The sequence below is a fragment of the Colias philodice genome, chromosome 24, assembly GCF_061535455.1.
Source record: "Colias philodice isolate Cphi_HAF_F1 chromosome 24, ilColPhil1 Martin Lab GWU primary, whole genome shotgun sequence".
Lineage (NCBI taxonomy): Eukaryota > Metazoa > Arthropoda > Insecta > Lepidoptera > Pieridae > Colias > Colias philodice.
In genome coordinates this window covers 5,154,985-5,179,530 of record NC_143109.1, presented here as the reverse complement: position 1 = coordinate 5,179,530, position 24,546 = coordinate 5,154,985, and the positions used below count along the sequence as shown (strand labels likewise).

The window sequence follows — 24,546 nt, the reverse complement described above, 5'->3', positions numbered from 1 at the left end:
TGAAATAAAAATGTTGCGTAAATGGAATTTATTTAAACACACATAAAGTATGCATAAAAATCAAGAGTGATAGACCTGCCTCTTATCAGGGAGTCAGTTTCTTCAGATATCAACGTTATCTCGGCCTAGTTATCACAGGCTTTACTCAGCTCCTTGATTGTGGAGCAAATGAACAATATGCTATTGTGTTATGCGAAATTTAAATAGACATTTCCATATTACCGAACCATTTCTTAATATAGAAATAGACCAGGTAAGGAAAATATTTCCGATTTACTTCTGAAAATAGGTCTTACCTTTGTATGTCGATTTGCTACCTACAGTGCGATATTTGAATGCTTTTAAAGATGATACATTTTAGAAGGCGAATATGACGCAACTTTTGGTTTATTTGATGAAACAGAGATACTGTGGAGGAAAACAAATAAAATTCCTCAGTTACAGATTAAATAATTGCTACACATAAATGCATGTTTCACGAATAGCTTATTAATTACTTATTCAGAGAATACTTACTATAAGACATAAAATACAATTCATTACAAATACAATATTCATTTTAAAATAAGAGATTGCTAATTTTATACGAATAGCAACAATTTCTACCTCCCTAATGAACAACAGTTACATGTTCAAATCAACATGTTGCTGGCGCCACAGCCAGAGGAGCGACAATATTAAAACAAGTCGAGCAATATAGTTCATCAAATGTTTCTCACCTATTGCCTTTCATAATAATGAGGCTTATTCAAAATGTAACAGAATATTTTCGAGTATCCCAGTTACTACAGAATATTTTTTTCGAGGAGCGATATATAGAAAAGCAAACGGTCATTAACGTTGCCAATTTGGTCTGCTCCAAACAGCTGGACATGATTTCGTAGTTCCAAATAACGGTGACATCACACCTTCAGCAGCCACTACGCACATGGTATAATTAGATGTTCTAGCGACGTGATACTACGTCATGGGTTGATGCTATCGCCTGTTATTCTTGGATATGTCATACGTTTTCGTGGTTTCCAGAACTCTAGGAATTAACAAGGGCCTCATCTAATTATATCATTCTGGGTTTGTGAAGTGTGAAGTTCCAGAAATTGAAAGCTGGGTTAGTTTCTGAAGAGATCACACCGACTAATATTCTAGTTAAGAATTTGTTAGAGGAAGTGCTATAGGATATCCGAAACATTCTTGCTAACCTTTAAGTGATGAATTTGATCATAATGTATCCAGACAGTAAAATAATGGATTCTTTGTGACCATTTTACGTCACAGATCTTACTGATCGTACGTTATTGAACGAAATCGAAATGCTAGAAGTTATTTTACTAAAAGTTTATGACATACATCAAAATTAGATCCTTCATGAAACTTCCAGAGCTTACTGAAGAATAGTCTTAATTAAAAGTAATGAAACAGATCATTAAGTTAGTATTGAGCAGTGTCTTTAAAACTAACGCGACTCTTCAAATACTAAATGGTAAAATTATAACCGGCTAGTGCTAGTTCAAAGCGGTATCAATGAGCGATGATGTCTCAAATAATTTGAGCGTGATGCAGCCTGGAAGAATTAAGTCTCCTCTCAATTGTATATCGACATATTGAATGCGATGTATGAAACGTTCAAGTACTGTATAAAATTAACTGCACTTGCAGCAGTTGATTTATGAAAATGGAAACAGTGAATCAGTTCGATAATCGATCTGTCTGTCTGGTCTATTCTTAAATATGAAAATAATAATAAATACTGTTAGGTCAATTATTTCACTTTATTGAACCTTTTACAAATTAGAATATCTATGTATTTGAACTGCCGTGTACTTTCTTTAAGTTTTATTTTCTCCTTCTTCTTTCCTTCTCTCTTTAATTGAAGACAGATCATTCAATAAATGAATTATTTGACTTTTTAGTTGGTTATCACTGTCGTAATTCTTCATTACTAAAACCTCGAAAGGTCGTGGGAAAAAATCTCCATTACCAATGTTGGTTCGAACCAGTAATTCACTATTTCTATGACATGATGACGTTGTTCGACGTCATAATGTGCGGATATGTCTAATTTTAATTCCTGCGTAGTTATGCTCAATGCCGTACTACTATTTTGATTGCGGTCGTCCAATTATGCGTGTACTATTTTGACCAGTGTCGAAGATACTGTCAGTCTCCCTAAAAATATGGAGTTATTGTGAATACCTAACAAATTGTATGTATGGTATTTTCCTCAATCAAGCTTCACTCATATGCAAAAAATAATAAATAATAGGAAGGTTAATCTTAATACTATTATAAAGGCGAAAGTTTGTAAGGATGTATGGATGTATGGATGTATGGATGTATGGATGTTTGTTACTCTTTCACGTAAAAACTACTGAACCGATTACAATGAAATTTAGCACACATATAGAGGGTAACTTGGATTAACACATAGGATAGGTTTTATCTCGGAAATCCCACGGGAACGGGAACTATGCGGGTTTTCCTTTGAAAACGCGGGCGAAGCCGCGGGCGGAAATCTAGTGAAATCATAATTATATTGTTTAAATTGATGTGATTTCAAAAGAGCACCTATAGTATTTTTTCGGGACAAGGCTTTTTTTTTCTATAGAAACTGCTTTCCAAACAAGAGGTAATTGATTTATATGTAATATACTTAAGCCCTAAACAAGTATACCTGAATAAACTATTTCTTGTGTAAGAGTATTGTTTTGATTAATTTTTATTTAGTGATTTTGGGGTCTAGAAGCGGTGCTAAAATGTTTCGGTCATCTGGGCATTGCTATTCTCATTATAAACCCTTTTTTTTTTTAGTGGGGAAATCTTGCATAGATACCCACGGCCTCCGGGGAAGAGGCCGTGGGTTATGTCGGATTCCTACCGACCAAAACCCCACTGTGTTCCGTCAAGCCGCATCAACGACGGAGCCACGGGTATGTGTAGAATTCATCCGTGACCCCATCAGCGGCAGCCCGTCGCCGGGCCCTGGATTAGCATGAGCTTGTATACAATACTAAAAAATGTCTAGTATATAATATGTTTGTCCCACTCAGAGAACAAAATACCTAGAATATCTTGTCTTCTAAGGTGTCAGACTTGTAATTAAGATTGGATGATACGTAATTCGAGCTGGTATCCTTATAAGTCGTCTGCGTTTCGATCCTCGACATAAACAAACGGTAATTACAACAGACACACGTGCGAATCAATTTAGCTGTATACGATTATGTGCGGAAAATGCCGATGCTTTGATTCAGGTCTTTAATTAAATTCAATTCAATTGATATATCTTTTGTCTTGTTGGGAATAAAAAAAGTTTGAAAATCTTTGGAAGATTTTTTAAATTTCACCAAAGTAAGGCAAAAGTGGAATTTATAAACGGAGTATATTATAGCGCAATTTAAGGTATAGTTAAATAACTTGAGATAAATAGCATACAACATTCCGATGTATAATTTCTGATTTCAACGCCTGAAATAGCATGGAGTACACGGAATTGTTGATATTGTCACACACTACACAATAGCGTAGGTACTGTATGAGTTGTCTGCATCTTGTCTGTATCTAAACTCTTTAAATACAACAAAAAGTCCAAAACGACAATACTCTAATGTTCCAGCTCTCAAAAGCTCTGACGTCACAGAAGTAATAACAGTTATTACACTTACACGCAAAATATAGCTTTATTGTGAATGAAGATGATTAGACTCAAGGTGACCATCGAAGTGACGAGTTCTCGTAAAAACGTAATTTATACCCCAATGCCAGTATATCTATCATTCATTCGTTTTATTAATTTCATATTTTTCACGTTACTGTTCACTTTTTTTTTAAGTAATTGAAGATAATACAACAAACTTGTACCTATAGCATTTCTTTACCTGGTGAAGATTTACCGTGCAAAATAAACTATATCAAACTGCCTGAGAGTTTATTGTGCCAGTACATCAAGCTCACCCACAGAAAGTTTGTTATTATTTAGAAAAAGTGAAGTTTATATTACAGTTGGAATCGTAAATTGTTAATTAATGGCGCCGCGCTGCACCCATCTTAGAGATTTACGCGCGCACCTTGGTCTGGTCACTTGGATATCTCGTATCTGCGTTATTTTCAACCCCAACCGTCTGGCCGTCTGGCAGATCTCTACCAATTACGTATTCTATTTCGGAGCGTGCGCGGCTGGGACGCGACGCTTCAACTCAATTTACCTCGCGAACGCGCCATTTTTCGCAACAAACATGGCGTCGCGCGCCAATTTTGACGTTTGCCGCGCAATTTTGACGTTTTATGGCTACGATGTGATGTGATCGCAGTGTTTGGATGAGTCATTGTTTTTGTTTATCGAGTGTTAAGTGAAAGTGATAATCGTATTGGTAGTGGACAGAGATGTTGAGCTATGATGTCAATGCACTCGCCGTTGTTATTAGTCAAATTAAACTTCCTGCGTATGTGTAAGTGAGTAATTTATAGGGACTCATTTAAAAATTCAACATTTACCGCAATTATGACATTAAACACAATTTCGTGCGTCATTCTTTTTTGGCCTAGCAAGCATTAAACCATTGTTTTTAGCGATTCATTGTTGAGCGAAAAAATAAAATTTATTTTTACCGAATACCTATGTATCAATAAGATACATAGATTTTTATAAATAAAAAAATACGAGATCTAAAGTTAAAATCTTGAATTTCTTCAATCAATCATGTACCTAGGTATGATTAAAATAACTGTGGTACTTCGTTAAAATAGATTTACATACTCATTACATCGAAGTTACAGTCCTTTTTTTTCGTTGCTAATTTTGTCTTCTAGTCTAATATATAAAATTCTCGTGTCACAATGTTAGTTACCATACTCCTCCAAAACGACTGGACCGATTACAATGAAATTTTCTATGCGGTATGTCTGAGAATCAGCCAACATCTATTTTTCATACCCCTAAGTGATAAGAGTAGGTAAGGCAGAACGTATGCCGAGCTAGTTTTCCTATAAATATTTACCGCGTCTTTATTCTAGGTCGTCTTTACGTCTTGTAGTTAGTGTATTCCGTTGATTGGCATTGTGGTCGAATCGCAAGCGTTAAGGTGCAAAATCGCGTGCACGTCAATTACATGTCAAGAGGGTGATGCGACCATTCATCACGCCGGTTGCCAGGCGCGATTGTGTCTTATTGTTTTATTTTCGTGTTGATGCATTGTTTTTCGTTTTGATCAGGATTTGTTTGGACATCTTCGCATGTGTTTTCATTGAATTTGAAATTAAGCAGCTTTCGCATGATAGCCTGTTTTGATAGCGAACTTTTAGGAAATTTTTGGGAATTTTCTATAGTTCAATTAATTGCTTATAAATGTAAAGAATCATCAAAAAGGGAAAAAAGAGCCTAGACGAAGTTGTCTATACTTTATAATCCTTATCCAGGGAGAAAACATACGAGAGAGTTTGTATAGAAAAATAGCCACCGTGTTTTTCTTAAAAATAAAAATAAAACGTACGGGTAAAATCAAATTTTTGCATGTCTGTTGCAAAAAAACAGAAAAATTTATATTTTTTTACATAATAACTTTAAGAAAGTACTTATAATATGTTCTTAAAAAAGGCTAAAATTCTACTAAAACGGAACACTTCAATTTTGTTACTATAATTATAATATAATTTTGACGTGCTGTTGCACGTAAAATTAGGTATTGTATCTTTTATCATATTATTATCGAAAAATTACAGTGGGTACAATTGCCATTTTTATTAGTTTCTAAGAAAGAATTACGTAACTGATTAAATTCTATATTTATCTTCTATTCAAAATGTTCCGTCTCCACAGCTTAATTTAATTTATTAGATAATGTACAATTTTATGCCATCACGTTGATAAAAAATGCCCAAATATAGTCGCCTTCTATGTAGATATCGTAATTATAACCCATAAGATGATATATCAAGGCACTTGTTATCCCTATTAGATATAATATGATTTACTAGTTCTTTACCAAAACATTCCCTAAGACCCACTGTATCTATTTAAAAAAAGCGCCATCAAAATCCTTTGCGTAGTTTTAAAGATTTAAGCACACACAGACACGGACAGATAGCTACAGCGACTGTTTTATACTGTGTATTATTATTTACTAGCTTACCGCCCGTGACTTCGCTCGCTTTGTCTAAAACCTAATAAATTATAAACTAAAATCTTCCTTGAGAATCACTATCTATTAAAAAAACCGCATCAAAATCCGTTGCTTAGTTTTAAAGATTTAAGCGTACAAAGGGATATAGGGATTAGGGACAGAGAAAGCGATTTGTTTTTAAATACTACGTAGTGATATAAATTTTCATGTTTTACGGTTCACAAGTAACTTCTAAATTACACGTTTCTTATCTTATAAGTAAAAGGCAATGCATTATATTTTATTAGCGTTACAATGTTTTATTGTGAAACAAACTCGATACAGTTGAGATAGACACGGTTTATTTGTTATAATAGCATTTAAAATATTTTCTTGTTTATAATGCGAGTAATTTCTGTGAAAATCTTAAAATAACATTCGCTTATAAATTGGAGCTTGATAACCATATTCAAAGGAAATAAACTTTGCTTAAGGATAATACAAATAAGGATATTATTAAGGATAGCGTAGCTTTATTTTATTTTTATTGTGGTTAGGGAAGCGCTTGACCACAATCTCGCTGATTTGGCCCAAGATGACATTTACACGATGATTTCTTCAGTGCGGCTTCTTCGTAGTAAATTTTAACAGATAACAGCTTAAGGGTAATACAAAAATATACGTTCGGTGGATGGATCCAAATTTACAATGAGACAACGTGAGAAACACCAGCTTTCAGATGAAAAAAGAAGCATGCACATTGATTTACCTCAAAAATCTATGAAGTGAGGGCAAAAAATTGTTGAATTGAAAACGAAGAAAGATAACAATTTTGAAATCGGAAAAATCAGAGCAAATCTGCTAAAAATCATACAAATACACATTAAAATTCAAGAAAAGGTAAACATAGTTCGCATATACTCATTGTAGACGCAAAAACAATAACTGAAAGCATAAAAGATCAAAGAACTGGTTAATAATGGCTCGTTTAATAACCACTGTTGAGGGCAATTAAATCTTAATTAGTCGTCTAGAATTGATGGCTCTTATAGTGCCCAAGTAGACGATATTACGTCAATTGAGGCAGAATATAACAAACCTCATATTTCTATGCTTCAGTTTTCTGGGCATTTTTGTCGCATGACATCTTTAGGAGGAAAATCTTCATTTTCAAACTTGGCTAGTTTATCTTCGTCAAAGTTGTCTTTCTGTTTTCGATTTCAGTTAAAATTTGGTTCATTATCTAAATCGTACTTGAAGTTCTTATATTAATCATTTATAGGATAGGAAATCAGACTAAGACCATCATCATACATGATGATTTCTTTAGTGCGGCTTCTTGTAAATTTTAAGAGATAGGATAAAAATTATTGCTGATTTAATGATCCAGATAGGCGATTATCTTTAGTTTCACTTTTTGCTGTAATCATTAATCAGCGCTTTCAATAAAAATTGGTGTAGGTATTATTTTGTCTCGAAAATGAATTCAAAGCAGTCGATCAGGACGTGACGCATTTACTGCTACTATTTAAAGCTGACGTAAATAATATCTGTTTGGTTTTATCACTGACCTAGACCAATATCCTCTTGAACCGAAACAAACCTAGTATTTCTCCGTTTCAGGCAAGATCTAGACCATGATAGCGGCGACCATTCATTTAAAGGTTACGAGGGAAGGAAAACACTTGACGCTTGCATCACTGCTGGTAATTTTCAGCGACAATTTACCTGTTAAATACCTGATAGACATGCGCAGGCGCCGGCTCCACGCATATCAAAGGCTAACCCGTCAGTGTCACTCGGAACGGCAATGCGAGTGGTCGTCGCGGCCATACGCGTCGATAAAAAATATTTAACGCGTTGTTAGTAAATAAGCGTTGACAATTTAATATCAATTGAACTCGTCTACGTGTGTGCTAGTTTGTGTTTCACCCGTTGGATTGCTCAACGTTCCGGTATATGGTATAATTTGGCACGCTTCGCCATTGTTTATTTTGATGCCGCCTGATTCCTACATTTCAGCGATAACAGCGGCAACAACACGTGTGCTGACCTAAAGGAATTCGTTGATAAACAAAACATCCATTATATCCCCAAAAATAATATGATCCCATGAAAACAGTCGCGTACGTACACATTAATGATTCTATCAATGAGCGAAATGTACAACAATAATGGGAGTCAAGTGTTCAAGTCACATACATATTTGAACACGGAGGCTTTTATTTCTGAGCTGATAAAGTTTACATTAGTCTGTCGCCAATGTTTGGAAAAGAAACGAGCTCCAGATGTTTAATGGGAGTGTATTTAATACGTTTATTAACTTGATATGTGTACGTTACATATGCGTTGGTCGTCATTGATTCATTTTATTGCATAGCTGGAGGTTCTGGGTCAAAGTCAACTCCTGTGACTTGTATCCTACCGATTGGACACTCGGCCGGCTTTTTATTGCACTTTTTTATACGCGAGACAGGTTTAAGTGTTATTGTATTAGAATTAAATGGCCACTGATTTGTGTTTTGCTAAATTAACGGGCAGCTGACACTCAAAACACCGGTTGATCGCGGCCGCGGAGTTATCAAGTTATCAAAATTGACATACGTCTATACAACGTGTTTTTGTTTGTTTCGTACTAAACTAGCCGGTTTTTCTCGCATAATAATGCTATTTTTAAAGGTTTTCCCGCATTCGCACGGTTTACGAGTTACATTATAACTAATCGAAGTTATGTAGTTTTGTGTGTGATGGTAATGATGATGATAGTTCTTCTAATGATCAATTGACGCTTCCATAGATATTAATTGATATGAATTAATTCTAAGAAAATAAACATAGTGGTCTTATCAATTAAGACAGTTAATTACAAGTTTTATTATTTTGACGTTTTACAATCAACGTGATATTGTTATTCAATAAACATATGTCTAATAATAAGGTTTCATTTTCAGTTTTAAAGCATAAGTTTTTCATAGAGATTTTTCATTCTAAATTAAATAAATAAATGATTGCATTAATTTGTTTGTTATGAAAATTTCTAAAGCCGAAAAACAAATAGTTGTATAGGAAAATTTTCAATTTTGGCACCATGTGAGTGAAGAACTTAATTTATTGTCAGTTTTAGCACGATTTTGTTATTATTTAGGTACTAAATTATATTCTCAATCTATACTAATATTTTAAAGCTGAAGAGATTGTTTGTTTAAACGCTAATCTCAGGAACTACTGTTCCAATTTTCGGTGTTAGATAACCCATTTATCGAGGAAGGCTTCTATATCATCGTGCTAAGACCGACAGGAGCGGAGCAATGAAACCGCGGAGCACAGATAATTTTACATAAACTTGCTATCTCCGTGGTATTTATAAATTTATTCGTAATACTTGAAAATAAAGTATTGTTCGAATAATTATAGTCTTCGCCGATGATTAGCAGGTAAATTAACACCGTATTTAGGTACACTTACTATCACCAACAAACAGGTTGTGGACGACATACATTCGATTGTTTTATAATTGCAGCAACATTAAAAACGTATTTTATTGGTATTCTCGCATTCTTTACATTGATTCGTGTTTAATTTTAGATTAGAAATAAACTACATGTCAATGTTTTATTAGCGTTCAATAAGTGGCACGTCAAAATGTAGCTAATTAGCCACATTTTACATCAGTTGTCTGTTTTTCGTTCACGATAGTTGAATCATGCCACTTAGACGTGTAAATCGTGTGTGCGTTCATCGAATGTACTGTTGGTAACGTAAATACACTTTTTACTTGTAAATGTAATATCTTAGTGAGTAAAATTATACAAATTCCAGTGAGGTTTCTGAGTAATTAGTGATCTGTGTTCCCCGACGAGTACAATATGGGGCTCTTCAAGCGTAGAGTGGTGCCCTCTAGGGAAGCGCGTTCCATCTTAGACCACATCTCAGCTTATCACCACCCCACATATGATTGTGGTCAAGCGCTTCCCTATCGACAAAAAAAAATCATACATAAATATTATTAGGATTTTGTAGGTATGTCATTAAATGTGTAGTGCATATTTGATGCTATTTATAAATATAACAGACATTTTTTACATGGGTTTTTCGGTTTTCCGACTTCTGCATTTTTGTAATGTTATTTACGGCCATGTACCTAATGGAGAATTTTAATGTAGTTTTTTTCTAGTTGTATTTTTGTTTCGTTCATATATGGAGGAGGCTCTAATATATCTAAATAATACTTGTAACGTTGTTTTATACAGTTTACGTAATGACACATAAAAATTTATTAAAGACGAATTTATTATAATAAATTGTTTATCTTCTCTCTAAATTGCTTTCGTTTACTCGTACTCGTTACAAAATTGGAAATTTCCTTACATTTTTAGATAATAACCTGTTTTTAATACATGAAACAATGCATAGGTATCTAGAATATATTATTTGTCTCTATGTTTACTTTTGCGGCAGTATTTATAATTCTGCGAAGGCATTTAGAGGCTGTGTTCCAAGAATTAAGATTGATTACTCATTGTGTGCATAATTGGCTTAAGGATTAGTTTTGATCCTTTGCAATATTACTATCACTACATAGTATAAAACATAGTCACTTTCTCTGTCCCTATGTTGGTACGCTTAAATCTTTAACCCTACGCAACGCATTTTGATGCGGTGATTCTCGAGGAAAGTTTTGGTATAAAATTTATTGGGTTTTATTCAAAGCGGGTGAAGCCGCGAGCGCAAAGCTAGTTTGATATAAAATCTAAGATGGACACATGTTGGCAGGGGTCATTGACTTCGGAATTAATGTCAATTGCAGATTGACGTATAGTAGTAGACTTAATTGTTTTGCTGGACCCGTTGTGACGAGACTTTCACAGATGTAATGAAGACTAACTTGGACATATTAGTTTGGTAAACGCATCATAAATAAATAAAATATTTATTTAGGAGTAACAAGGACCCATTACAATATTATTACAACACAATACTCAAAAATTACATACAAAAAGTCACTTAAAAATTCACATTAAAAACTATCTGACTTGATGTAGACAGATCGCGGGCGTTCACAAGTCTCGATGTGAAACTAGACTATAACCACCCTGAATTCTGAAATAGGCAGTGTTTTATAGGAGAGTATACACATATTCTCTCTCTCTCTTGTCGGTCCCTCATGTCTGAGGATCGTGGTCAGCATCAGGGTTGCATCTGGAGCGGATGATTTGCCTCCACCGGTCTCTGTCCATGGCGTCTCTTACGACCGTGTAAAAAGTAGTGGCAGATGAGCTTTTGACTTGGTCTGTCCATCGTGTTGGTGAACGACCACGCGATCTTTTTCCCTCCGTGTTCCCAACCACTATCAGTCTCTCCAGATTTTCATCGCCTCTGCGTATCGTGTGGCCGAAGTATGACAAGATGATACACATATTATTCATTATTAATATAATGACAGATTTTAAGCGCTATTAATTATTATTGTTTATCACGATGTTTCGAACACTGTACAAAGATCGTAGTCAATAGCAATGAAATACCAAAACATGAAACTTTACGAAAACACCAGTGCTCTGTCGTAATAAGCTCTATGAAAATACGTGGACAGATACATAATAGCGATACAATTAGGTATATATAATGAGAAATATGACCTTGACTTGTAATGGCTGTAATATGCATTTAATGAGACGCACAATGACGGAACCGAGAGCGATTTTTCACAGTGCAAGTTCAATTGTTTTGTGTAAATAATACGTAGAAGTACTTTTACCTTTTGATGTGAAACTTCTTCAAGCGCGTTGAGAGTAAAATTTCAAGGTCGCGTCATGGAGTAAGGCGACGATTTTGGTATACAGTCCTTTTATTATGACTCCGGTTATATTGACCAACCGCTTATTATGACGTATTACACAGCGAATTTTGCCAAAGAAGTTTCACTTCTGACACGTGTGCTCGGCACACACGCTCTTTTTTTGCCTATTTTGTGTATGAGTGTATGCGTTGTAGTTTTAGTCGTTCGTAAGATTTGTTTTATCACTAAAAATTATGTTGTGAATGCACATAATTTGTTGTAAATAATATGTATGTACATTTAATAAACTCTTATTTTTTCCCAATCTTAAAAAAATAATTAACTCAATCGTGTATAATACCTACCTTGGATATTTTTTTGCAAGTGTTATACACACAAATGTGATGACATCTAAAAGTTAACAAAAACCATTATACCTATTTGAATTGTTAGTAAGTAGATTTTTTGCGAGCTTATTTATTTCCTTATCTATCGACGATGAGGGCTGAGGCGTATATAAAGTTATTTTTATTTCTATACTTTATTTATATAATTTGTCACTTTTATATTCGTTATTCTTACTTGACGTTTCGCAAAATCGCATCTAAATCGTAACATCATACCCGCATATATTTTTTAATATTCATAACTGTGCAACGTTACTGTCACCTTAACATATTTGTTGTATACGGGCGTGAGATAGGCTTCAGAACTTTATTGGTTAATAGCTTTCGAATTTTATCGTGCCAATCTTATATATAAAAATGAATCGCAAAATGTGTTGGTAAGCGCATAACTCGAGAACGGCTGAACCGATTTCGATAATTCTTTTTTTATTATATTTCTTGAAGTACGAGGATGGTTCTTATGTAGAGAAAACGTAAATATGTACCACGGGCGAAGCCGGGGCGGACCGCTAGTCTTATATATAAAAATGAATCGCAAAATGTGTTGGTAAGCGCATAACTCGAGAACGGCTGAACCGATTTCGAAAATTCTTTTTTTATTATATTCCTAATTCCTAGTACGAGGATGGTTCTTATGTAGAGAAAACGTAAACATGTACCACGGGCGAAGCCGGGGCGGACCGCTAGTTAGTAATAAATACTAGCTGTGACCCGCGGTTTTACCTGCATTGATCCGCTCCTGTTGGTCTTAGCGTGATGATATAATAGCCTATAGCCTTCCTCGATAAATGGGCTATCTAACACCGAAATATTTTTTCAAATCGGACCAGTAGTTCCTGATATTAGAGCGTTCAAACAAACAAACTCTTCAGCTTTATAATATTAGTACAGGTATATTTAGACTGACTTAAAATTAATGTTATGTTATGGTGGATAATCATTATTCCTACAGGCACTAATCCTCGGATTAATATCTTTTATATGACACATTTAACGGGACCATCTTGTTTTCGAGTTATGCGAATGCAAACATTCTTGCAAAAGTTTACGTTACTTGATAAATGATAAGTTATATGAAACTTTACGATAAGCGTATGTAACAAGCGGCTTTGTCTGCATAGTCCAATACCCAACAAATTATATACATATTAAAATATAAACTTTAAGTACCATGCTATCCATTGGTGAAAACAGCATGAAAATCGTTGCAGTAGTTTTTTAATTATCGCTAACAGACAGACAGACGCAGCGGAATTGTTAAATAATACCTATGCAGTAATGATGGTCCCTGTTCTCTACATTGCTCAAAATATTAAATAAAACAATTGTTTCAAAAAACATGCAGTTTATCCTCATAAAAATCACTTATATGTATGTATAAACAACATTGGACATGGAATTTTATAGCAATTTTCGAATGAGTCACGATTACGTAAAAATAAATGTCAATGTACTTGAATGCATCGAGAATGGATATAATGCAAGTATGTATTTTAAGATAAAAATATATGTATGAGGTAAACGTTGTACAAACGATATGGGAATAGGGATATAACCAAAAAAAAAGGGATATAACCAAACTATACTGTTTGAAATGTAACCGTTACGTGCTGGCCACGGACAATTCGCTATAGCGAAAATTCGCGCGGCGCGACTAGCGGCGCGTCTTGCGAATGAATCAAATGTATGGAAATGTACTGGGCATGCCACGCGCAGCGGCGACCAGCGAGACGACCGGCGAATTTCCCCGAGCGAATCGCGCGGCACGACTAGCGATCGAAACAAATGTATGAGTTATTACGGCGCAGGCCACGGAGTCGAGCGGCAGACGCGGCGACTACTCCCGGAGCGAACTTAATTTAAAATAGTTTGTTTTTTTTTCGCAAAAATGGAGACGGAAGCTTTTATTGCAGAAATTCTAGCTAGACCAGCTATTTGGAAGTCTAGCCACCCGCAACATAATTTTTCATCATGCCTATATTTTTCATATTTTTGGTGGAATTCTCCGTCTGTAACACGATTTCTATTTAATTCGTGTACTCCACTATATCTTCCAAACATTAAATCTTGAGCAAAAAAGCTGCTACTCTCCAAACAACGTCGAGCTAACTTTGATAAAGCTATCTCGTCTCCTCGTCTACACTGGTCGCGGCGGCGAACGCATTTGCCCGTGGCGTGCTTACCGCGCCGCGCGAATTGCCGCGCCGCCGGTCGCGCCGTCGGTCGCGCCGCCGGTGTCCGTGGCCAAGCTGTTAGATGGAATGAGAGAATACACGTTAATTGTATTCATTGTAAATTGTAATTATTGTTTAAAAAATAATTTACTATTTTGCATGTAAACATTACAATTGGTGGTTACACGTGAATTATTATTATTTAACCTAGTGAAAATCACATTACATGCATAATAATTGTTTTCTATTTCAATAAACGATTTTAGAATTGAACTTGATATTCCCGTCCATGCTTGACCAATTTTCATTTGGAAAATCTCTGAAAATTGCTGCTTATATTGCTTAAAAGATTCTACTGTCCATTGTAATTAACAAAACCCTATCAATTGTGGATTAGCGTGACCATAACTCCAAGTCATCATGGTGACCGCATTCCCTCAAATTCTAACTGATCAAAGCCAGGCGCTAAACACCATTCACAATTACTATTAGTTAAACGAACTAAATTAACCTCATAATAACGAACGCTTATTATTTCATGGGCCTAAATATTGTCTCGTAAATTTTCATTATTATTCATTAAAGTAATTACTCGCTGGGTGGCCTTCAAATAATTATCTATTGTTACTGTACCGATACATGGGCTGTTTTATGCTTGAGAAATAACTAAATATAATTTATTAAAAAATTAAATTTTAGGTCCTTGATAAGTGTACAAAGTTTGCATTAAATCTGTCCGTTTAAAGTGGGTCAGAATCAAGTCTACAAACACAGTTGAAGCTCATATTTGAATATTTCTTTTTTACTAGAATTTTGCTTCCTATATTCTATGCATTTGTATTGTGCATTACTCCATTCAAACATTTTTGCAAATTTTCGGGTATAAATATTAACTAAACGAATTTGTAGGACGATATCGAAGTCATTACTTACCTTTACACCTCATGATATGTATAATGTATGTTAAAATATGATCCGAATTGAGAACCTACTCCTTTTTGAAGTCGATTAAAAAATTAATACTCCACACAACGATTCCACCGGTTTGTTTATCATTAGAAGGAGATTCGAAAGCAAACTTATCGGAATGAGGTTAAGATCGCATTGTTTAAGACCCGTGTCAAATGGGCTGACACTTTGCGTATTTTTTGTATGTATATTTGACCGTGACCCGCGAAATGGACCAATCATAGCGGATTATGTATTAATCTTTTGCTTGACAGCCCGCTAAATGGTTTTTTCTTGGCAGGCTTTATCAATTATGTAAAGCGGGCTACTCACACACCTGCCGCAGGGACAATCTCGGTTGCACGGCAGCCAATTTGGGGTCCAATTGTATATGTACCATACCATACCATACCATAATACGTATGTGCTTTTAAATACTTTTAAAAATATTATCCCAATATTACGGGATGAATTATTATGCATAATAATAATAATATCAAATAATGTGAAAGACATGACATGAGAGCATTATTGTTAACATTTTTTTCAACATAGGTATCTAGTCAAATAAAATGATAACAGAATACAAGGCGATTACTTATCACTATAGTCATAAGTTTTTTACACAACTCTTACACAATCGGTATTAAATCTTGAGTTTTATATGACGATGTATCGTTTGTAAGACACTTGTAATTAACTAGCTTTCCGCCCGCGGCTACGCCCGCTTTTGTCTAAATAATATACTTAAACTTTCCTCTTGAATCACTCTATCTATTAAAAAAACCGGCCAAGTGCGAGTCGGGCTCGCGCACAAAGGGTTCCGTAGCAGCAAATATAATAAATTACAGTTAAATCAACCTATCTCAAAAACTATAAGAGATACTTTGATCAAACCAAAAATCGTTGAAAGAGTTAATTAGCATGCATCACCTCTATTTTTTTTAGAATTTTATACCCCGTAGTTATAAAAATAGAGGGGGGGGGGACATACTTTTTACGACTTTGAGAGCTGATATCTCAAAAACCGTTCACTTTAAGAAAAATGTTTTTTAGAAAACTTTATATCATTTTAAAAGACCTTTCCATTGATACCCCACACGGGTATGTACATCGAAAAAAAAAATTTCATCCCTCAGTTACATGTATGGGGGGCCCCACCCCCAATTCTTTTTTTTACTATTTAGTGTCATATTTTTGTAGCGGTTCATACAACACATATTCCCATCAAATTTCATCACTGTAGTACTTATAGTTTCCGAGTAAATCGGCTGTGACAGACGGACAGACGGACAGACGGACAGACGGACATGACGAAACTATAAGGGTTCCGTTTTTGCCATTTTGGCTACGGAACCCTAAAAACCGCATGAAAATCATACAGTGGGACAAAGAAACCGACTTTGTTTTATATTTTGAAGTGATGTATGCTAGTAGCGTAATTATTGTCGGCCATTTCTAATATAATATCACGTAAAACTATCGAGTTTATCTAATACATATAAAATTCTCGTGTTTGTTAAACTCCTGCTAAAATCGAAATGGCTGGACCGATTCTGAACATTTTTTTTTCAGCCCCGTAAATGTTGAGAGTTCAAAGCAGAACAACGTTCGTATAGCTATATACTTTAAAGTTAAATTACTGAAGAAAACTTCAAAGAAGATAGTGTTACATACTTCACATATCATTTTATGTAAATATTTTTTCATAATAAATACAATAATTGCTATACGGTACATATAATTTCATTTATTTTAATTACAAATAACGCTATCTAAACGAGCCACCGCCCGCAGCGCTACGTAAACGTTAACTATAAAATTAAAATAAAGGTTAATAAGCTGAGTACTTGATAATGTCAATTCATAAATCGTTTTCATTAACATAGAGAGATCGAGGCGTTTGTAAATATAGCCGGAGGGTGCGCGTGCGCCACCTTGATAGTATGCAACGTATGTGTGTATGTAATGACAAACTGGTATTAATGTGTATGTATTTTAACACTTGACTTGACGTATGTATGGCCCGCGGCTTTGCTTGCGTAGTAGGGATGGTATTGGCTAAATACAAATTGTAGAGATAGCATCATAATCTTGTCTTTCATAGTAATTATTTGTGTTTTTCTTCTCTATACATTTTCATATTCGTATGTAACCGTCTCCCTTAAGCTCAATTTGACCCACTTTACACGGATAGATTTAATTCAAACTTTGTACATTTATCCCGTATCGGTGACAACATAACAATTTCGTGAGCATGCATGTTTTTTAGTTTAAAATTAACTGGATATATTAATTGTTATTACGCAGTCCACCTTTCTATTTAACCCATCCCGACGATACTCTCGTATCCTCCAAACACTAAAGAATAAACTCATCTATTGTAACACAATAGAAGCCACATGGTGCAGATTTTGGGATAACAATAACAAAAGTGAACGTTATCGGTAAACATAATTTAGCGCAATTTATACATGCTTGTGGGCCGAGTCGTTACAGATAAATCGTGAATCATGTACATACATGCTGGAAGCTGTAAACAATGCATATTTGTATTGGCGAAAGCTGGATTGCCGTACATCTTGAAGTAGGTATATAATACCTAGTTTGATAGAGGATGCTTCATTTATGGATTTGATCGGGAATTTATATGGTCGTGAGTACTCTTCACTACATAGTATAAAACAATTTCCCTATCGCTGTCTGTCCGTCCCTATGTATGCTTATGTTTTAATGACAAAATTATTACGGCAAAATTTATAGAAAAAAATACAGCCGCCATTGTCGTCAGGACAGCTGTTGCCATAGTGTTTCCATGATTTCAAAAATTCATTCTCCCAAAAGTTGGGGAGTTGATGTAAAGTTAATTAATTTTAAAATTACGATAAAATAATTTGATACAAAATACAAATTTATTTTTGCATTTTCTTCTCACAAAAAAATTGTATACTATGCTAACCCTTATATAACAACCATATTTAAAAAAAATATCACAGCCAATTAACGCTGTCTTCGACATTTGTTATATATGTCCTATACGTAACCTATGTGTGATATCTATGTCGGGAAATGTCGTGTTTGGAAAGTCCCGAATGCGTTGTGATACAGGGACTTACTCATTGTTGCGAGGACGGTTTTAATCATGATTCACTTTGTTATGCCAGGCTAAAGTACTTTTTAACAATCTAGTTCAATAGGATAGAGATAAATATTTTATTAAGGCCTAGTTGTTAATTTATACTAGACTAGCTGCGCCCCGCGGTTTCACCCACATGGCTCCGCATCTGTTGGTATAAGCGTGCTGCGTGATGATATATAGCCTTCCTCGATAAATGGGCTATCCAACACCGAAAGAATTTTTCAAATCGGACCAGTAGTTCTTGAGATTAGCGCGTTCAAACAAACAAACTCTATATAGTGTCTGTCTTGTTTTTACATTGATTAAAGTTAAACTTTAAAAAAAATGAAATTATGACTATTTAATACAAAAATATTCTGCGAAGATGTTTAGAACTTTACGATTACGTACAATAATAAGAAACAGGTTATATTTCGGTGTCACTGCAATAATTAAATTAGTTTGGAAAATCCAAAAGTGCACGCCTCATAATTTTTTTTAATAATTATTTTTTATCAATTATTATTTTTGTTTATTTAATAACAATTAAACCACATCGAATCAGACCCTGAAAAATGAAAGGGTTCTATTCCTGAGCATACTCAAGCGTAAGAGAAAAAAAAAGACTCGATTAGTAAAGTATTTCGGTCGCTATCGTGTTAACAAGAAAAAGGATCCGCACATACAGACACACGGACGTCCAAGACAGAACTTTTTTAAACTGTTTTTTAACTAGTTTAAATAACAAAAATGACATCAAAAATATCATGAACGTTAAAAATAGTGTTTTTTTCTTAATATGTGTGTGTATGTATTATCTTACAAGTGCAATGTATGATACATAAAGACATTTTAAGTTTGAAAAATCGATGTTTTGCGCGAAGTGACAGTAGTACCCACCTCAACGCTTCGCTTATGAGGCGTGCAATAGATGTAGCAATTACACGCAATGTATTAATAGTAAATAAAGTTGATAGTAAATATATTTTATTTTATAGCTTTTGCAATGAGCTGGATCAATAAATTGGCTAATGATTCATAATAATTATCTGTACGACTCGATTAAAGTTCGACGAACCGTTGTGAATAATATTTTCTATCGTTTTTATATTTATTTATGTTTTATACGGGAATTGGTGTTAATGGATGTAATGTTTGAAGTATACATAGATATGAAAAAACGTTGTCTAAGTATATTCTGGCTGTAAGCCTACTACTACTACATGTATACGACTTTTGAGTATTGACTCTACATCTTCTCTTTGTGGCTCTAATAGAGACTCCGCCAATGTACAGTTAGATCATTTAAAAGTATAAAAAACATATTTACAACACATCTCATTAGTATAATTTAAATTTTAATTATACTTAATGCAAAAAAATAATATTTTAATGATTAATAGAATTTTAACAACACCAAATTCGTTGGCAATATGATAACTTTCATTCACATAATATTATTATACTTACTTAACTATTTCTAAATTAGAAGTTTTAAATCTATTCCAGAACCTTTTCCACAGTTACCTTAATACATAATATAATACTCAGAAAGGGTAATTTTTATAAACTAGCGGTCTGCCCCTGCTTCGCCTGTGGTACCTACATGTTTACGTTTTTTTTTTCATAAGAACCATCCTCGTACTTCAAGGAATAGATTCCGCAGCGCACACGATGACAGAATTTTTAATAAGGAATTTTTTTACACCTTGGGTTACATATGCAGCTTTCTAATGAAATAAAAGTTAAAACCATACATACATAGTTACATACATACATACATAATTACAAACCTTTCCTCTTTATAATATTAGTATAGATATAGATATAGAAGTATAAATATAGCTATATCTGGAAGTAATAAATATAGTTTCTTGCTCTATGACTTTAACTTAATGAATAGGTATTTTAACCCACAGTGTAAAGTTGATAATCTTTAATCATACGATATTAATTCATAAACCTAATTATGCTAATTTTGAGAATAAAACACTAAACCGCATTACAGATTAAATTAAATTACAGGAAATAAAGTTAAGAATTTCTTGAAATTCATATTTTATCTACTTTGTTAATATGCATACAATATATATGTACTAGTATGTATGTACAATCTACATACATAAAATTACCATCAAGAGAAGAAACTAGATAGGATTTTCCAATAGAATAATATGATTAATTGTACGTAAGCAAATATAAAAATATACAAAATGCATATAGCAAATCTGTGTGCATAACATATGATATTATTTATATTATACAGAAAGAGGGTCGCGGGTGAAACCGCGGGGCGCAGCTAGTCATACATAAAGTCTTTACTAAGATTAATATTCTTAATATTATAAATTGATAAGCCATGTAAGTAAAACAATTCAAGTGATGCGCTCTGGACAGTTTATTTTTATCGATAAGAAACGAGTTAAACCTCTGTTATGAAATTGTGACTGGACATCAAGCATATTTTTTTTATTTTCCTCCTAATATTTGGGTCATGGTGAACAGCACTATGCAGGGCATGTGTGGTGAATTATAATTATAATATAATAATAAATGTAACACCTTACTTTTACTGCTTCACTACATAGTATAAAACAAAGTCGCTTTCTCTGTCCCTATGTCCCTACTCCCTATGTATGCTTAAGGCCGGGACTCCACCAAAGCAGAGATGTGTGCGGTGTGCTGTGTGCTGTGCGAGAAGAGATGTTTTTCAGCTCGCGGGACTCCACCAAAGAGGAGATGTGTGCGGTGTGCTGTGTGCTGTGCGAGAAGAGATGTTTCGGGGCTCGCGTGGGGTTCTGCGGGTTGCAAGCGGGCGAGAGGGGGGAGGGTGACATCGCTCACTGCACGCCGCTCACATCTCTCGTCTCCACTGCGCGTCGTCCGCGCACAGCTCACATCTCCGCTTCCATCGCGACATACAAATATTACACATCTCCGCACAGCGATCTCCACTGAAGCTGAGCGGAGAGGAGACGTGTCAATAACTCAATTCTATTGGTTGTTTAAAAAACATCTCCTCTCCGCTCGTCTCGTCTCCGCTTTGGTGGAGTCCCGGCCTAAGTCTTTAAAACTACGCAACGGATTTTATGCGTTTTTTTTAAATAGATAGAGTGATTCAAGAGGAAGGTTTTAGTATATAATTTATTATGTTTTAGACAAAGCGGGCGAAGCCGCGGGCGGCAAGCTAGTTGCAAATAAATAGAGGGTCACGATTCCGTCCAAACGGATTTTTAGACAAATATGTAGTTCTATGTACCTATGTAGTTGTTGTTTTGTATGAAGTAGGAACTCTCATTACAATTATAATGATTTTAATATAAAAGCAATGTTGTAAAAACTGAATGTTTGTAATTTATGAATGAAATAAATTTAGAGAATATTATTTGATATTTTACGTGAGCTAATTTGAAAAATGAGGTATCATATTATACGATTAAAGGTGAAATTCATATATCCATGTTACTAAAGAGACTAATAAAAAAAAAGTTTAAATCAATACGTCTCCAATCCAATTGTTCATTTAAATCATTTTCTTCAAACTTTTCCTATATCCTAAGGTTGCCTGGAAGATATCGCTTCTTAGCGATAAGGCCGCCTATTTGTACCGCTCCAGTGTGTATTATTATTGTTTTATTTTGTTTTGTTTTGTGTGTGCAAATAAAGTGTTTTTTTATTTTTACGTCATCATAATTCCAGCTAATAAGCACAGAGTAATAAACAGAAATGTCATGCGTTTTATTTTATTATCAAGTTGAAATAATTAAAGTGGATTGTATAAATCGCGGCAATTTTCATATACACACCTCATTATATGCTTATATATATGCTTATATAGCTTGTAAAACACCAGTGATTCATGTAGCCTTGTGTTTCTTTCGCGAAAACTTATCTAGATAAATAATTAAGAGGTAGGTAATAGGTATAATTGTTTGACGTCTTGTCGTTGTTAGGGACGGTAATAATTGCGTCAGAAGGTTTGATCAATAGTAGGTACATCCTTTCCTACTAATATCTTAATACTATTATAAAGGCGAAAGTTTGTATGGATGTTTGTTACTCTTTCACGCAAAAACTACTGAACCGATTACAATGAAATTTAGCACACATATAGAGGGTAACTTGGAGTAACACATAGGATAGGTTTCATCCCGGAAATCCCACGGGAACGGGAACTATGCGGGTTTTTCTTTGAAAACGCGGGCGAAGCCGCGGGCGGAAATCTAGTTATAAAATAATGCGTAAGTTTGTGAGGATGGATGTATGTGTATGTATGTTTGTTACTCTTTCACGCAAGTACTACGGAACCGATTAACTTGCATTAACACATAATATAGGTTTAATCCCGGAAATCCCACGGGAACGGGAACTATGCGGGTTTATCTTTGAAACATATAAAAATAAATAATAACCAAAATCTACACAAAACAGCGCAATATTTGAAACTCGGTAGTAGCAACAAATATGACAGCATCATTACACATTGATTGATAAAAATAATTTATAGCTCGCACATCGTATGGGAACCTTCACCTTAAGAAATCGGGCCACTTGTGTAGCGACCACCCAATATCGTGACTGTTTCCATTGTAGCACGGCACGGGATTTTAATTTGATACGAAAGTTCGAACCCCATTGCAACGTTGTATAGCATTACCTTAGCTTACACTGTATAGCAAACAATGGGTATGGCAATTCGATTAAGTAGTTACGTAGGTCTTAAGTGAGATGAAAGGACAATTATTTTATAAATAAAATCTGGTTTTACTTATATTTTCAAAGAAAAGAAAATTACAATTATCAAAATTAACGTTCAATTAAAATTATTTATTTGTATGCAATGATAGTCAATTTGTTTAAAGTCCTCAATATATTAGTAACTAGCGGTCCGCCCCGGCATCGCCCGTGGTACATATTTACGTTTTCTCTACATAAGAACCATCCTCGTACTTCAAGGAATATAATAAAAAAAGAATTATCGAAATCGGTTCAGCCGTTCTCGAGTTATGCGCTTACCAACACATTTTGCGATTCATTTTTATATATAAGAAGAAGAAGATTTTGAATTATATAGTTCACACCAATGTTTGTATTTTTAGATATTTTATTTATTAAGATTTACGATTTCGGTCTATTTTCCGTGATGAAATGGAAACATATTTATTATTTTTGATACCGTTAAATTTGTATTGCCAATAATAATATATTTCTTTTAATTAGGTATTGCGATTTCGACATGCAATTTTATATAAAGCGTTCATGTGCGCCGTGTGTGAGCGTGAAGGTTATATTATTTAGTTATTTACATGGAAAAGGCATATTTTAAATAATAATTAAGAATTGGGTTGCTATTTGAAGAAGAGAAGAGAAAACCGAAACTCAATATCCAACTTGAAATGGACACTAAATAAATATCAAAATACAATCTACACCACTTAGTATTTTTCAAAAACGGTAGTAGTTTCAGAGATTTATTTGGTTGCAGTTCATAATAAGAAAAATGTATTTCAAAATATCAACTGTCTATGTGGTCCATTTTGCATTAAGTTAAACAACGAATACAGGCTTGTTACTCAGAAGTAAAAATAAATACAGTGCAACCTCGATATAACAAATCTGAAGGGAACAAATAAATATTCGTTATATCAAGTAATTCGTTGAACTGAGGTTCGTTATGTTGAGGTTAGGTTGGTCTAAAATTCGTTATAAAGAGGTCTTTTACGTTTCTGATCCATTTCAACTTGAATCTTTAACAGTAGTGACGAGCAGCAGTGTTCACATTACTTTCCAATTTAAATTAAACAAAAATGATCGTTTTACGAACAAAAGCATGTCGAAACCTGTCGCAACATGAATCACATACTATGAGATTAAGAATCATTACATTGGTTTGAACTTTATATAAAGGTTTTGGGTTGACGAAATTCGTTAATTAGAGGTATTTATACTTTTCTTGATAGTTAAAAATTCGTTATAAAGAGGTGGTTCGCAAAAAATGTTCGTAATGTAAAGGGATATTTTATAT

The 24,546-nt window shown here is 34.3% G+C and overlaps 1 protein-coding gene and 1 long non-coding RNA gene across 4 annotated transcripts in view; one reads left to right on the top strand and one right to left on the bottom strand.

Moving 5' to 3' along the window:
• The window catches only part of LOC149477708 (uncharacterized), a 298,415-nt gene that overhangs the window by 4,363 nt on the left and 269,506 nt on the right, over positions 1 to 24,546 (bottom strand). The gene's annotated exons all lie outside the window — the stretch shown is intronic.
• Mitf (transcription factor Mitf) overlaps positions 1 to 24,546 on the top strand; it is a 105,003-nt gene that overhangs the window by 29,822 nt on the left and 50,635 nt on the right. The window contains exon 1 of one of the 3 annotated variants that reach the window (XM_089710249.1): positions 7,512 to 8,050. The exons of 1 other annotated variant lie outside the window; for it this stretch is intronic. The gene's annotated coding sequence lies outside the window, so the exon portion shown is untranslated. Of the gene's footprint in view, positions 1 to 7,511; positions 8,058 to 24,546 lie in introns of those variants that run through there. One more of the 3 variants, XM_089710248.1, reaches the window with a different exon arrangement.